The sequence below is a fragment of the Callorhinus ursinus genome, unplaced genomic scaffold, assembly GCF_003265705.2.
Source record: "Callorhinus ursinus isolate GAN/ISIS: 27379988/994484 unplaced genomic scaffold, GSC_fseal_2.0 scaffold114, whole genome shotgun sequence".
Lineage (NCBI taxonomy): Eukaryota > Metazoa > Chordata > Mammalia > Carnivora > Otariidae > Callorhinus > Callorhinus ursinus.
The window spans coordinates 417,962-433,083 of record NW_027397176.1 but is presented as its reverse complement, the minus strand read 5'-3'; the positions used below and the strand labels follow the sequence as shown (position 1 = coordinate 433,083).

The 15,122-nt window shown below is 42.5% G+C and overlaps 1 long non-coding RNA gene and 1 pseudogene across 11 annotated transcripts in view; both read left to right on the top strand.

Annotated features, from left to right (window-relative positions):
- LOC112813068 (uncharacterized) overlaps positions 1-15,122 on the top strand; it is a 398,822-nt gene that overhangs the window by 57,105 nt on the left and 326,595 nt on the right. For all 11 annotated transcript variants that reach the window (XR_012377159.1, XR_012377158.1, XR_012377154.1 and 8 more), the window contains exons 2-3: positions 2,188-2,252; positions 2,906-3,069. This is a non-coding gene — a long non-coding RNA (uncharacterized lncRNA). The remainder of the gene's footprint in view (positions 1-2,187; positions 2,253-2,905; positions 3,070-15,122) is intronic.
- Positions 3,076-4,797, top strand: LOC141371872 (Y-box-binding protein 1 pseudogene; annotated as a pseudogene).

Sequence of the window (15,122 nt, the reverse complement as noted above, 5' to 3'; positions counted from 1 at the left end):
ATTGACTCAATGATGGCCTGGCCATGGGATAAGGAAGGAGAGGGACAATTATAGATGTTCTTAGGTTTTGGCTTGTGTCATTGAATTGATGGAAGCCCCACTGGGATGTGGACGCTGGAGAAGAACCTAACTGGTATGGGAAACAAGATGAGCTCAGCTGGACATGCCAAGTTTTGTACTTTTGTAATACCACAGAGGAAAGTTCAAGGTTGGGTAGGATGGCAGTCAGCTGGTCTGGAGGTCACAGATGAAGTTAGTACTGGGCACATAAATGGATGAGTTTCTGTCATATAGATGGTGTCTGTGGCTGGTGTTGGCCAGAGTAAGTCATCTAGAAGGAGAAATGGGGGACAGAATGGCATCTTGAATAGCTCAGTCCTTTGTAGTCAAGGCCCAGAGAGTGAGTATGGAGGAGGCTGAGAAGCAGCTTGGGAAATGGGAGATATAGGAAGATAGATTTCAAGAAATGACACAGAAGCCAGGAAAAAGATGTTTCAAGAACAGTCAAACACTAAGTCAGCTGCATTTTTTTTTTGGAGTCATTTTGATTGAATTCCTAGAGACTAATATTGTTGAATTGCTGATTCTTTTCTGTAGCTGAGATTTTTCTTACTATAATTCAAACCAGTTCCTCTATAAAATAAAGAGGATTTTTGAGAGAGCCCCCTGGGTGTACTTTTTATTAAATTTTCTAGCCTGCTGAAGTGAGTACTAGAAATTTAAAGTTATGCTAATAAAAGTTTGTGTGGTTGTGGGGGGTAAAGGAAGGGGAAAGGGAGGCAATGTCTCTGCAAGACTCTCAGAATCATGCTACCAATCAGTAATTTTAGTGCTCACCATGTACCTTTAAACATGATTTTTTCCTGTACCTGTTAATCACTGTTAATGATGGCATGTGTCTGGGATCTGAGCAGGAAGCTCTGCATGAGGACGGATGGTCGCTCGCTAGTGTTAAGCAAGATGAAATGATGGTAGACACTCCATTAAGGTCTCATTTAGCATTTTTAATCAGCTTCACCTTGGGTGGCAAATGCAGTTTGCATAATTCTGAAAACAGGGTTGTGGTGGAAAGGAGGGCAGTAGAAGGCAAAATGTACAAGCAAATGATTTCCTTTTAGAAAATGCAAAAACAGCTGGTAGAAGGAACTGCAAAACATAAAATTATAGTGTTTATGCCAGAACTTAAAAGGACTTGAGAGAGCTATCATTTGTCTCACTCCTCTCATTACACATGGGGATCTCCAAAGAAACAGGGAGGTGATGTGCTGAGACAAGATCATCCAGTGTCTTTGAGGAAAACCCACCTGAGATTCAGCACAGCACGCTCCCCCCAGCTCTGCAGCCTGTGTGGCTCACCATCTGACCTCTTCTGTGCTCTGAGAGTACTTTTCTTCTATGTTGACCCTGTTAAGTTCTCTGTGCTCACCTGTTGCTCTGAGATGACCTTGATCACAGATCTCACCCTCTTCTGCCCCTTGGAGTAGGCATGCCCAGGTCTGACTCAGTGCCCCTCATAAGCACTGTTCCAGTACCTATAGTTCTGCCTGCACAAACAGGACTGCCTCCCTGCTTTGACCCCAGAACCCCTGCATGTTCCTGGGTGAGTACCCAGGGCCCCACCATCTGACTTGTACTTGCAACTTCCAAGAGAAGCTGGCCCTGTATCAACTTTGAAGCATAAAGCACATGGCTGCTTCTTTAGCTATACTTTCTAAATCTTCCACAAAATGTCTTCTCTGGCTACGCTACCCTGGAACTACCCAGGGTCAGTGATCTGGGAAGTGTAGTTCAAGGTTAAATAGGCATGATGCAAGTTGCCAGAGGAATCCTAGGAAGAGAATGCAGTATCTTAGGAAAGAGGATGAGTTTTGGGATTGTTGTACTTCAGATGCCTCTAGGTCTTGCTAAGAAGAAAACCAGTAGGCAGATGATAGTTCTGGAGCTCAGGAATACATTTTAGAGATGTTAGCATAAAAGTTGAGGTCATCAAAGGATTAAGGTTGTGCAAGAAGGACCCTGGAAAATCCTAATAATTCTATCTCTATTAGTCAACTTTGGTGCATAACAAACTCACAGTCTTAGTGACTTGCAAGCATACTTACTTTGCTTACGTTATATGTTGGTGCTGAGGGTGGTTGCTGCTCTTTGGCCCTGTTCAGCTTTGCTCCCAATGTCTCCTTCTTCTAGGTCCTGACTGCGGGGCAGCTACCACGTGGGGTACGTCCTTTCTTGTGACAGGGAAGAGCAAGAAGGTGAGATGCAATTGTTTTTCAAGCTCAAGCTTGGACATGGTCTATATAATGGGGACTTCCCCTCGATTTGTCAAAGCAGGTGCTGTGGACATGACCATCTACCTTACTGCATTAGCATGAGCCCCACCAGGAAATTTCTCTAGGCATTAAGAATGATTACTTAACTGAATATGAGTTGTAAATAACTGATTTTCCCCCATACAATAATTTCCAAGGGAATCCTTCCATTTTCTATTAATGTGTGGATTAGATGAGGAGCTGAATAATGATGCTGACTTATTCAAGAATACCTTCAGCACTGCTTAGAAAGAACCATGCACATTCACAGGCTGGTCACACGTGTGTTCATTGGTTGTATGGTGTTCATACAACCAATGCATAACATTAAAGGAATTGTTCTTGCAAATTGCAGGCCTAGACAATCTCATATGCAGGAAAGGAAGGGAAAGTTTTTGCAGAGAGTGGTGGAGAAAAGGTCAGAATTCAGAAGGTCTGCTTCTGGGCCACAAATCCTATGTTCACTGGGAGATGCTGGGGGTGCTTGAGGGAGAATCTGTGTGGTGAAACAGTCTACATTAGGGGTTGACAAACTTTTGTAAAGGGCCAGAGAGTAAACACTTTAGGATTTTTGGGCTATGTTATCTCTGTTACAGGTAGTGCCTGTTGGGGAATGTCATGGGAAACACATGATTGCTGATTGATCTGAGAGCTGGAGCAGGGCTCTCAGAGGCTTCTCACCCTCCTCCTCTGTCCTTGGAATGTGGGTTGTAGTTGCCTTTCCTGCTCCCCGAGTCTGCTCCAAGGACACAGCCTTAAGGTAATGATGTGATATTAAGAACACCTGTATGGTATACTGGTCTGAATCCAGTTAAATCTCTCTGTTAACTTTTAAGATTTGTTGAATGGGGGCAGGGATCCATTAATTTTGCTGCCACCCAAGAAAAACCTTGTATGTAAGTTCCCTTTGCTTATTGAAACTGCCACCTACCGAGTTCAATTGGTAGTGGGAGTGGAGAGCAGACCCCAGAGAGCCCTGAACCACCCTGCCGCTGCCGCGGCCGCGGGCCTAGTTACCATCACACCCCGGGAGGAGCCGCAGCTGCTGCCGCTGGCCCCAGTCACCATCACTGCAACCATGAGCAGCAAGGTTGAGACCCAGCGGCCATCCGCCGCCCAGCCCTCAGCGCTGCTGCCACTACCCATAGCAGCATAGGGAATGGCACAGGGAGCTGTGGCCCGGGCAGCCTTACATCCACAGCACCTGCTGGTGGGGACAAGAACGTCATCGCAAGGAAGGTTTTGGGAACAGTAAAATGGTTCATTGTAAGAAACGGATATGGTTTCATCAACAGGAATGACATCAAGGAAGATGTCATTTGGTATGGTAAGAAAGATGGTATTTGTACACCAGACTGTCATAAATAATAACCCCAGGAAGTACCTTCACAATGTAGGAGATGGAGACACTGTGGAGTTTAATGTTTTTGAAGGAGAAAAGGGTGTGGAGGCAGCAAATGTGACAGGCCCTGGTGGAGTTCCAATGTAAGGCAGTAAACATGCAGCAGACCATAACCATTATAGACGCTATCCACGTCGCAGGGGTCCTCCACGTATTTCCCAGCAGAATTACCAGATTAGTGGGAGTGGGCAAAAGAGCGAGGGATCGGAAAGTGCTCCTGAGGCCAGGCCATACAGCACTGGCCCTACCACAGGCGACGGTTCCCACCTTACTACATGAGGAGACCCTCTGGGCAGCGACCACAGTATTCCAACCCTCCTGTACAGGGAGAAGTGATGGAAGGTGCTGACAACCAGGGTGCAGGAGAACAAGGTAGACCAGTGAGACAGAATATGTATATGGTTATAGACCATGATTCCGCAGGGGTCCTCCTCGCCAAAGACAGCCTAGAGAGGATGGCAACAAGGAAGACAAGGAAAATCAAGCAGATGAGACCCAAGGTCAGCAGCCACCTCAACTTCGGTACCGCCGCAACTTCAATTACCGACACAGACGCCCAGAAAACCCTAAACCACAAGATGGCAAAGAGAGGAAAGCAGCCTATCCACCAGCTGAGAATTCGTCAGCTCCGGAGGCTGAGCAGGGCGGGGCTGAGCAAATGCCGGCTTACCATCTCTACCATCATCTGGTTTAGTCCTCCAACATGAAGAAATGAAGATGAAATTCCAGCAATAAGAAATGAAACAAAAGATTGGAGCTGAAGACCTTAAGTGCTTGCTTTTTGCCCACTGACCAGATAAATAGAACTATCTGCATTATCTATGCAGCATGGGCTTTTTATTATTGTTACCTAAAGACATTTCTTTTTGGTAATGACAAACGTGTTTTTTTTTTTTTTAAAGCCTGGTTTTTCTCAGTACATTTTTAAAGGTTTTTAAATTGTTTCATATCTGGTCAAGTTGAGATTTTTAAGAACCTCACTTTTAATGTGTGATAAAAATTTACTTGATTTTTTTAAAAAAGTCAACAAATGGCAAGTACCCATTAATAAAAGTCTTAAACAAACAAATAAATAAAAAAACCCTGCCACCTACCAACCTGGAGTAGACTGCCTCTTTCTTTGGTCTCTCCCTGCCCTCTGAGTAAAGGAATCAGTTTCAGATTACACCAGGAGGCTCCTGAGAGTGTTTCAAACCAAAAGTGTCATACTTGATTTTGTAGTTGTAGCCCAAAGGCAGCCATAAATGATTCATAAATGAGTGGCTATGACTGTGTTTCAGTAAAACTTTATTTATAAAACAAGTGGTGGACTGGATTTAGTTTGCTGACCTTTGTTCTAGGTATATGAGGGAGGTGACAGCATGCAGGAGGGGCTTGGAGGGGTAGAAGTTAGATGAGGATACCAGCTTGGAGACTAGAGATGGTCCAGGGGCAGGATGGTGATAAGGGCTTAGTACACATGGAGGGCTGGAGCCATACCTGAAATCAGTGGATGCCTTGGGACCTGTAGGTACTGCCCTGCCCTTCAGGAAGTTTTGTCACTGGGTGGCATGAGGGAAAGACCAGGTGAAGCCCCAGCTCTGCCATGGCCTAACTACATGCAACACCCTGTCCCAGGAATGTTTTGCTGATGGCCTGGCCCCAGGGCTAGTATCTCTGACCTTCTGGGATAAGCTGGTGAATTCCCTGGACCTGGCTTCCTGGCTCCTGGCATCCTCCCCTCAACCTGTCTGCAGAAAGCTTGCCTAGAACAGAGCTCTCTGGGTGAAGGCTCTTGAAATCCAGGCCCCCCTGATGACTCTCTTCTGGGTGCCAGCCCCACCCCCACCCCTACCCACCCCAGGATAGTCAGAGCCTGGGAGCAGGGGTGGGGGTGGGGGCAGGGAGCTGGCATTTGGGCCAAACCCCGAGGTGAGGCCACCTAAAAGCATGGGGCCAGAGTAGATCAGAGGCCCAGTAGGCAGCTTCTCAGGTGGCCAGAGAGGCAAAGCCCTGTGAAGCCTGGATAGCTTTGTAGGAAGGGGGAGGCACAGCACTGATGCATCTTCCTGTAGGGCTAGTCCAGGGTGGCTGCCCCCCCATCTGCCCCACCCCATGGAGCTTAGCACATCTTAGGGGTCACCTGGTGACAGCTACTCCCAGCTCTGTTGACCCCTCCAGACCTTCACAGAGACCCATCCCTGTGGAGGGCTGGGTGACATCCTGATAACTTGAAATTTTCAAGGAAGTGACCTAAAGATGCCAGACTACAGCCACATGAAATAAGTGGAGATAGACTCTGCATTGGAATGTGGGCTTTCTAGCAGCTGCCCTCCTGTCACTGCATGAAAGGCCACCCCTCTCCTCACTGCTGTGAGATCCTTGCTTCCAAGCATGCATGGGTCCATTTAGTTTCACAGTTTCACAGCAGATCAGTCTACAGAAACTTGGCAAGCCACAGGAGAATGGCAGGATATATTCAACATGCTAAATGGGAAAAAATATGCAACCAAGAATACTTTATCCAGCACGACTGTCATTCAGAATAGAAGGAGAGATTAAGAGTTCCTCAGACAAACAAAAACTAAAGGAGTTCATGCCCACTAAACCAGGCCTGCAAGAAATTTTAAGGGGGACTTTTTGAATGGGGAAAAAAAAGACCCCAAGGCAACAAAGACTAGAAAGGACTAGAAAACATCACCAGAAACAACAACCCTACAGGTAACACAAGGGCACTAAATTTATACCTTCCCATAACTCTGAATGTAAATGGACTAAATGCTCCAATTTAGTCCATTTAGGGTATCAGAATGGATAAAAAATAAATAAACCAACAATATCTATCTAAATGCTGCCTATAAGAGACTCATTTTAGACCTAAAGACACCTGAAGATTGAAAGTGAGGGGATGAAGAATCATCTGTCATGTGAATGGATGTGAAAAGAAAGCCAGAGTAGCCATACTTATATCAGACAAACTATAAAGACTTTATCAACACATGAAGAAGAGCATTATATCATAATTAAGGGGTCTATCCTCCAAGAAGATCTAATAATTGTAAATATTTATGCCCCCAACCTGGAAGCACCCAAATATATAAATTAATTAATAACAAACAAAGAAACTCATTGATTATAATACAATAATCATAGGGGACTTTAACATCCCTACCAACAGCAATGGACAGATCATCTAGGCAGAAAATCAACAAGGAAACAATGGCTTTGAATGACACACTAGACTGGATGGATTTAACAGATATATTCAGAACATTTCATTCTAAAGCAGCAGAATACACATTCTTTTCTAGTGCGCACAGAACATTCTCCAGAATAGATCACATACTGGGTCACAAATCAGCCCAAAATAAGTACAACAATATAGAGATCATACCATGTATATTTTTCAGACCACAATGTATGAAACTTGAATTCAACTACAAGAAAAAATTTGGAAAGACCACAAATACCTGGAGGTTAAAGAATATCCTACTAAAGAAGGAATAGGTTAACCAGGAAATTAAAGACAAAATTAAAAAGTACATGGAAACAATGAAAATGAAAACATGACAGTCCAAAACCTTTGCCATGCAGCAAAGGCAGTCCTAAGAGGAAAGTATATTGCAATACAGGCCTACCTCAAGAAGCAAGAAAAGTCTCAACTACACAACTTAACCTTACACCTAAAGGAACTAGAAAAGGCAAAGGAAATAAAGCCTAAAGCCAGAAGAAGAAGGGAAATAAGAAGTAGGAAAGTAGAAATAGATGATATAGAAACAAACAAACAAAAAATAGTAGAACAGATCAATGAAACTAAGAGCTGGTTCTTTGAAAGAATTAATAAAACTGATAAACCCCTAACCAGATGTATCAAAAAGAAAAGAGAAAGGACCCAAATAAATTAAATCATGAATGAAAGAAGAAAGATCACAATCAATACAACAGAAGTACAAACAGTTAAAAGAGAATATTATGAAAAAATTATCTGCTAACAAGCTAGGCAATCTGGAAGAAAAGGACAAATTACTAGAAACATACAAACTATCAAAACTGAAACAGGAAGAAATAGAAAATTTGAACAGACCCATAACCAGTAAAGAAATTGAATCAGTAATCAAAAATCTCCCAACAAACAAAAGTCCAGGGCCAGATGGCTTCCCAGGGGAATTCTACCAGATATTTAAAGAAGAGTTAATACCTATTCTTCTCAAAATGTTCCAAAAACTAGAAATGGAAGGAAAACTTCCAAACTTCTTCTACAAAACCAACATTACCTTGATTCCAAAACCAGACAAAGACCGCACTCAAAAGAAGAATTACGGGCCAATATCCCTGATGAACATGGATGCAACAATTCTAAACAATATACTAGGAAATTGAATACAATAGTACATTGAAAGAATCATTCTCCATGATCAAGTGGGATTTATTCCTGGGCTGCAGGGTTGGTTCAATATTTGCAAATCAATCAACATGATACACCACATTAATTAAAGAAGTGGTAAGAATCATATGATCCTCTCTATAGAGGCAGAAAAGACATTTGACAAAATACAGCATCCATTCTTGATGAAAACTCTCAACAAAGTAGGGATAGATGAAACATACCCCAACATCATAAAGGCCATATGTGAAAGACCCACAGTTAATGTCATCCTCAATGTGGAAAAACTGAGAGCATTTTCCTTATGGTCAGGAACAAGACAAAGATGTCCACTCACACCATTACTATATAACAGTACTAGAAGTCTTAGCCTCAACAATCAGATAACAAAAAGAAATAAAAGGCATCCAAATCAGCAAGGAAGAAGTTAAACTTTTGCTCTTTGCAGAAGACATGATACTGTATGTTGAAAACTCGAAAGACTCCACCAAAAAATTACTAGAACTAATACATGAATTCAGCAAAGTGGCAGGATATAAAATCAACATACAGAAATCTGTTGCATTTCTATATACCAATAATGAAGCAGCATAAAAAGAAAGCAAGGAATGAATCCCATTTGCAATTGCACCCTAAACCATAAGATACTTGGAAATAAACCTAACCAGAGAGGTAAAAGATCTGTACTCTGAAAACTATAGAATACTTATGAAAGAAATTGAAGAGGGCACAAAGAAATGGAAAAGCATTCCATGCTCATTGATTAAAAGAACAAACATTGTTAAAATGTCTATACTACCCAAAGCAATCTACACAATGCAATCCCTATCAAAATACCACCAGCATTTTTCACAGAACTAGAAGAAACCATTCTAAAATTTGTATAGAACCACAAAAGACCCCAAACAGCCAAAGCAATCCTGGAAAATAAAAACAAAACTAGAGGCATCACAATTCCAGATTTCAATGTATATTACAAAGCTGTAGTCATTGAGACACTATGGTACTGGCACAAAAACAGACACATAGATCAATGCAATAGAGTAGAGAACCCTGAAATGGACCCTCCACTCTATGGTCAATTAATCTTTGAAAAGCAGGAAAGAATATCCAATGGAAAATGACAGTTTCTTCAATGAACATTGTTGGGAAAATTGGACAGGAACATGAAGAAAATTGAAACTGGACCACTGTATTACACCATACACAAAAATAAATTCAAAATGAATGGAAAACGTAAATGTGAGACAGGAATCCATCAAAATCCTAGAGGAAAACACAGGCAGCAACCTCTTTGACTTTGGCCATAGCAACTTCTTTTAGAGAGATCATTGGAGACAAGGGAAACAAAAGCAAAAATGAACTATTGGACTTCATCAAGATACAAAGCTTTTGCACAGAGAAGGTAATAATAAACAAAATTAAAGGCAGCCTATGGAATGGGAGAAGGTATTTGCAAATTATATATTTGATAAAGGGTTAGTATCCAAAATCTATAAATAATTTATCAACCTCAACACTGAAAAAACAAATAATCCAGTTAAGAAATAGGCAGAAGAGGGCGCCTGGGTGGCTCAGTTGGTTAAGCGACTGCCTTCGGCTCAGGTCATGATCCTGGAGTTCTGGGATCGAGTCCCGCATCGGGTTCCCTGCTCAGCAGGGAGTCTGCTTCTCCCTTTGACCCTCCCCCCTCTCATGTGCTCTCTCTCTCAAATAAATAAATAAAATCTTTTTTTAAAAAAAAGAAATAGGCAGAAGACATGAATAGACATTTTTTTTTCCCAAAGAAGGCATCCAGATGGCTAACAGACACATGGAAAGATGTTCAACATCACTCATCATGAGGGAATACAAATCAAAACTACAATAAGATACCACCTCACACCTGTCAGACTGGCTAAAATTAACAACATAAGAAACAACAAGTTTGGTGAGGATGTGGAGAAAGGGGAACTTTCTTACACTGTTGGTGGGAATAAAAACTGGTACAGCCACTCTGCAGCAGAACAGTTTGGAGATTCCTTAAAACATTAAAAAATAGAAGTACTCTACAATCCAACAATTGCACTACTAGGTATTTACCCAAAGAATATAAGAATACAGATTTGAAGAGGTACATGGACCCCAATGTTTATATCAGCATTGCCAACAATAGCCAAACTACAGAGAGAGCCCAAATGTCCATTGACTGATGAATGGCTAAGATGTGGTTGTGTGTGTGTGTGTGTGTGTGTGCACGCACGTGTGCACATGTGCACACACACACACACGGAGGAATATTACTCAGCCATAAAAAGAATGATGTGGATGGAGCTTGAGCCTCAGTCAGAGAAAGAGAAATACCATATTATTTCATTCATATGTGGAATTTAAGAAAGAAATCAGATGAACATATGGGAGGGTGGAAAGACAAAGAGAGAGAGAAACCACAAAGAGACTATTTTTTTTAAAGATTTTATTTATTTATTTGACAGAGAGAGACACAGCAAGAGAGGGAACACAAGCGGGGAGAGTGGGCGAAGGAGAAGCAGGCTTCCTGCTGAGCAGGGAGCCCAATGCAGGGCTCGATCCCAGGACCCTGAGGTCATGACCTGAGCCAAAGGCAGACACAACGACTGAACCACCCAGGTGCCCCAAGATTCTTTTTTTTTTAATCTTTTTTTAAAAATTATGTTCATTTAGCCAACATATAGTACATCATTAGTTTTTGATGTCGTGTTCAACAATTTATTAGTTACCTAAAACATCCAGTGCTCATCACAACACATGCCCTCCTTAATACCCATCACCCAGTTACCCCATCCTCCCGTCCCCCTCATTTCTGCAATCCTCAGTTTGTTTCCTGGAGTCCAGAGTCTCTCATGGTTTGCCTCCCTCTCTGATTTCTTCCCCTTTAGTTTTACTTCCCTACCCCTGTGGTCCTCTGTGCTATTCCTTATGTTCCACATATGAGTGAAACCATATGATAATTGTCCTTCTCTGCTTGACTTATTTCACTTAGCATAATCCCCTCCTGTTCCATCCATGTTGATGCAAATGGTGGGTATTCATCCTTTCTGATGGCTGGGTAATATTCCATACCACAAGAGACTCTTTTTTTTTTAATCAAATCATACTACTTATAAAACTTTTTATTTATTTATTTATTTATTTATTTATTTATTTATTTATTTATTATTTTTATGTTAAGTTAGCCACCATACAGTACATCATTAATTTTTGATGTTGTTCAATGATTCAAGACTCTTAATGATGGAGAACAAACTGAAGGTTGATGGAGGGCGGTGGGTGGGGGATGGGCTAGATGGGTGATGGGTATTAAAGAAGACACTTGTGATGAGCACTGGGGGTTTTATGTAAGTGATAAATCACTGAATTTTACTCCTGAAACCAATATTGCACTGTATTTTAACTAACTAAAATTTAAGTGAAAAAAAATGGACTTGCTCTATTACCACTGCCCTCAGGCAGTGGATGCCTGAGAAAGTATCAAATAAGCACTAGATAAATACAATAAAAGTGGTTACACAAACCCCACATGTGCCCAGACTCCCCTTGCTGACCTCCACCTAGCTCTGCTGAACTCTGCTGCCAAGGGGGTGAAGCTGGTCTTGGCCAGTGAACTTCATGATGAATACTTCTCACAATGAATTGATTCTCCTGATTTAGTATTATTAATAATAATAAACCACAACTTTCCTTGGTATGAAAAATGCTCCAAGATATACATCCCCACTGGCCAAGAACAAGTAATAAATTGTAACTGTCTGTGCTCATGGAAATAAGACGTTTTCAGGACAGGGACAGTCATTTAAAAGGAAGAATTCATTCAAGAAACATAGGATTTGTTCTGGCTTTTCCATGGGACTTTATATCCCTGAACATACACTTTCCCCATTGTTTTTCCTTGGAGAAGGTTTATTCCCTCTGTCTTTTATCTTATTGTTCTAAAGTTACTGATTTACTTGGATTTTGAAAATTAAGTATATGGAAATCTCATGTGTGGCATCATGGGTTATTTTTGTAAGTAGAAGAAATGTCTTGAGTTCATTCATTAATTTATCCCCTCCTTCATTTCCATGCACAATTACTATAGCTCCATAGCCTATCCTCACTCATCCTTGTACCTTCCTGCCCGGCCTCCTTCACTAAGCTCATGGTCCTCTGGGGTTGCCATGTGCAGGCAGCCTAGAGCACGTGAATTAGCTTGAGTGTGGCAGAGGTTTGTAGTGTGACCATGAGGGCTGGTCTGTTGCATCCATCAGCAAAGTACAGTTTGGCCCATGCCCTGGGAAAGGGAAGAGGGCAGTGAGGAATGGAGGTACAAGGCTCCTCTCCATGGCTTCTCCTCTCACAGTTCATACCTCTCTCCACAATTCTAGCCCTCATTTGGACAAAGGTAGGAATTGGGCAGGAAGGTTAGTGAAAGGCCCCAAAATGTGGCTGGTGCCAGCTGAGGAAGCATGTATTTTAACTTTGCCCTCAACCAGCAAGGTTCTTCCAAGGCCTCCCATGGACCACGCTGGGCAAGGGCTGCAGGGATGTTCCCTTGAACAGCAACCTTTGTTAGGTTTCTTCCAGGGGCTAATAGCAAAATTCATTAAGGGCCACATGCCACAGCAGGTGCCACTGGACATGTTTTATAAATGAGGAAACCAGGGGCTAAAGCAGAGGAAACTGGCTTGAAGTCACAAAACGGCATGTGGCAGGGCTGGGATCCAGATTGGGCTGGTCTTAGTCATAGACAATGTTTTTTTCCAGGTGACCATGCCACAAAACATATACAAGGTATGTGCCCTGCCCTCATGATTTCTGACAGGAGTGGGAATTTCAGTTTGTAGCCAGGGCTTTCACTCTCAAGTCATGTGGCCTTGACCATTTTGTGGCTCTGGGATGAGCAGCTGCTGTAGGTCAGAACTGGACCTATAGGTAGGGGTTTCCAGGTGAGCAGGGGACTGTGGAAGAAGTATGACCAGGGCACCTGCTACATGACAGCCCAATTCTATGGAAACTGCTCCTGCCCCTTGTACTCACAGTGAGGGCACATTGGGCAGCTACAGTATTCCCAGGTGAGAGTTGCTTCAACTCAGGGTTCCAGGGAGAGGCAAGGTGGTTGTCTGAGGATAATTGAAGCCAATAGATGGAAGAGGACTATATACAGTTTACTATAGAATCAAATTTACATACATATATATAAATATAACATTACATATACACAAAATTATATTAATATAAATACAACTCTCTGTATATGTAAATACTTATATAGATATTATATATATGTAAGTTGATTCTGTAGTAAACTGTATATAGTATATATATATGCAAGTTGTTATATGTGTATATATCATATACAATGCATAAGCACACACACATTTATATACATATACACACAGGTAATACATCACACATGCACACATTTTTATAGCTAAAAATGCACACACATATATGTATATATGTATATACACACACATACACATCTATATCATAACACACACACACACACACACAGAGTATCCTTCTGATGCAGGATGGAAGCAAGCTGTCCATTAAAAACCTCTCCACCATGTGGCGGTGTTCTCTGACCATAATCACCGTGTGCCCCTCTTCTTTAGCTAGCATAGTTCAGGGCCTCACTGGTTCACCTCCTTATTCCTGCCTTGCACCTGTGGATGATGTTCCAAATGTTTAGCAGCATGTTTAGGATGGTGAAACACCAACCCATCAGAAAGACCATAGAATGGAGTTAGAATATCATGGATATAATCTGTCCCAGGGTAGGGAGAGGGTGAAGTCAGTTGACCCTTTCTCCAAGGAGTGCAGTATTTGGTTCATGCTGCAGCTGAGCTCCTCAGAGAAGAGTGTTTGTTGATGCTTCCACCATGGTGTCTAAACGTTAAGAGCAGCCATACTTTCCAGTGATAGCAAACATCTCCTGTGGTGTGTCAGATGTCCACTCAAAACCAGCAGTTTGAAGCAAGTTTATAATGGAAGGATTATTCACAAAATGTAGCCAGGGCATCTATGAAAGAATTAAGCTATATCCTGAGACTAGTAACTGTGGGAAACCATTGCCACTTCAGGCCCAAAATGATGAAGAGAGGAGGAATATTCAGAATCCAGAAGGAGCTTGTGTGAGGAGGGCTTCCAGAGCCCTTGAGAGGGAAATGCAGCCCACCCACAGAGACCAGGAGGACTATTGCTCTCTTCCTACTCCTAGGTTCCTTCCATTACCTCCTCTGGGCTGAACCCAACAAGGAGCCAGAGTTGGTCTCACCAGCTGCAGTTTTATGGGGTTCAGTAGGCTTGATGGCTTCATGTAGGGAGATGGTTTGGTTGTCAATGCCTGTTGGGATCTGGTCCAGGGTTGGGAGTGGGTTACAGAGAAGTTGTTTCTAACTTTGGACAATAATTTGACTGACAGGGAACGTTGGGGTACTTGACAGGAGGTGTGTTGGGTCACCCCCTTGACATTCTTTGTCCTGACATAGGCTGTCATGGGCTCCTGTAGCTGCAGGTGAGATGTCATGCCACATTGACTATGAGCAAGGGCAGCCTGGATATTGGACAAAGGCCACTGGTTGAGCATGCCTACCCACCAAATGGGGCCTTCTGTGGGAGCCCTGGTTTAAGGCTCACAGGGGACAGATGGAAGGATTATAAGATCGAAATCAGCATAGACACACATCTCCATGTAATCTCACACTGAACTTGTGTGGGAGGTTCCCTTGGGTTAGCTCTTTTTCCTGTCTGCTCTGCACATCTTCTCCCTACACCTGCTTCCACTGAAGACCCTTCTACTTCCCACTCACCCACACCTGCTCTAAACCCCATGATGTTCAGGTTCCTACTGTTCCCTGAATGAGTCATACTTGCTTACTTCTCCATGCCTGTGCTCATGCTTCTCCCTTTTTTCTGTAATACCCTTCCTCTTTGTCCACTGTTGTTCTTTAGGACACATTTCCACATCACCTCCTCCTTGAGGTTGTCCTTGCCTGATGTTGTGCCCTTCTCAGATGTTCTAGGGAGCTGTATGATTATTTCCATT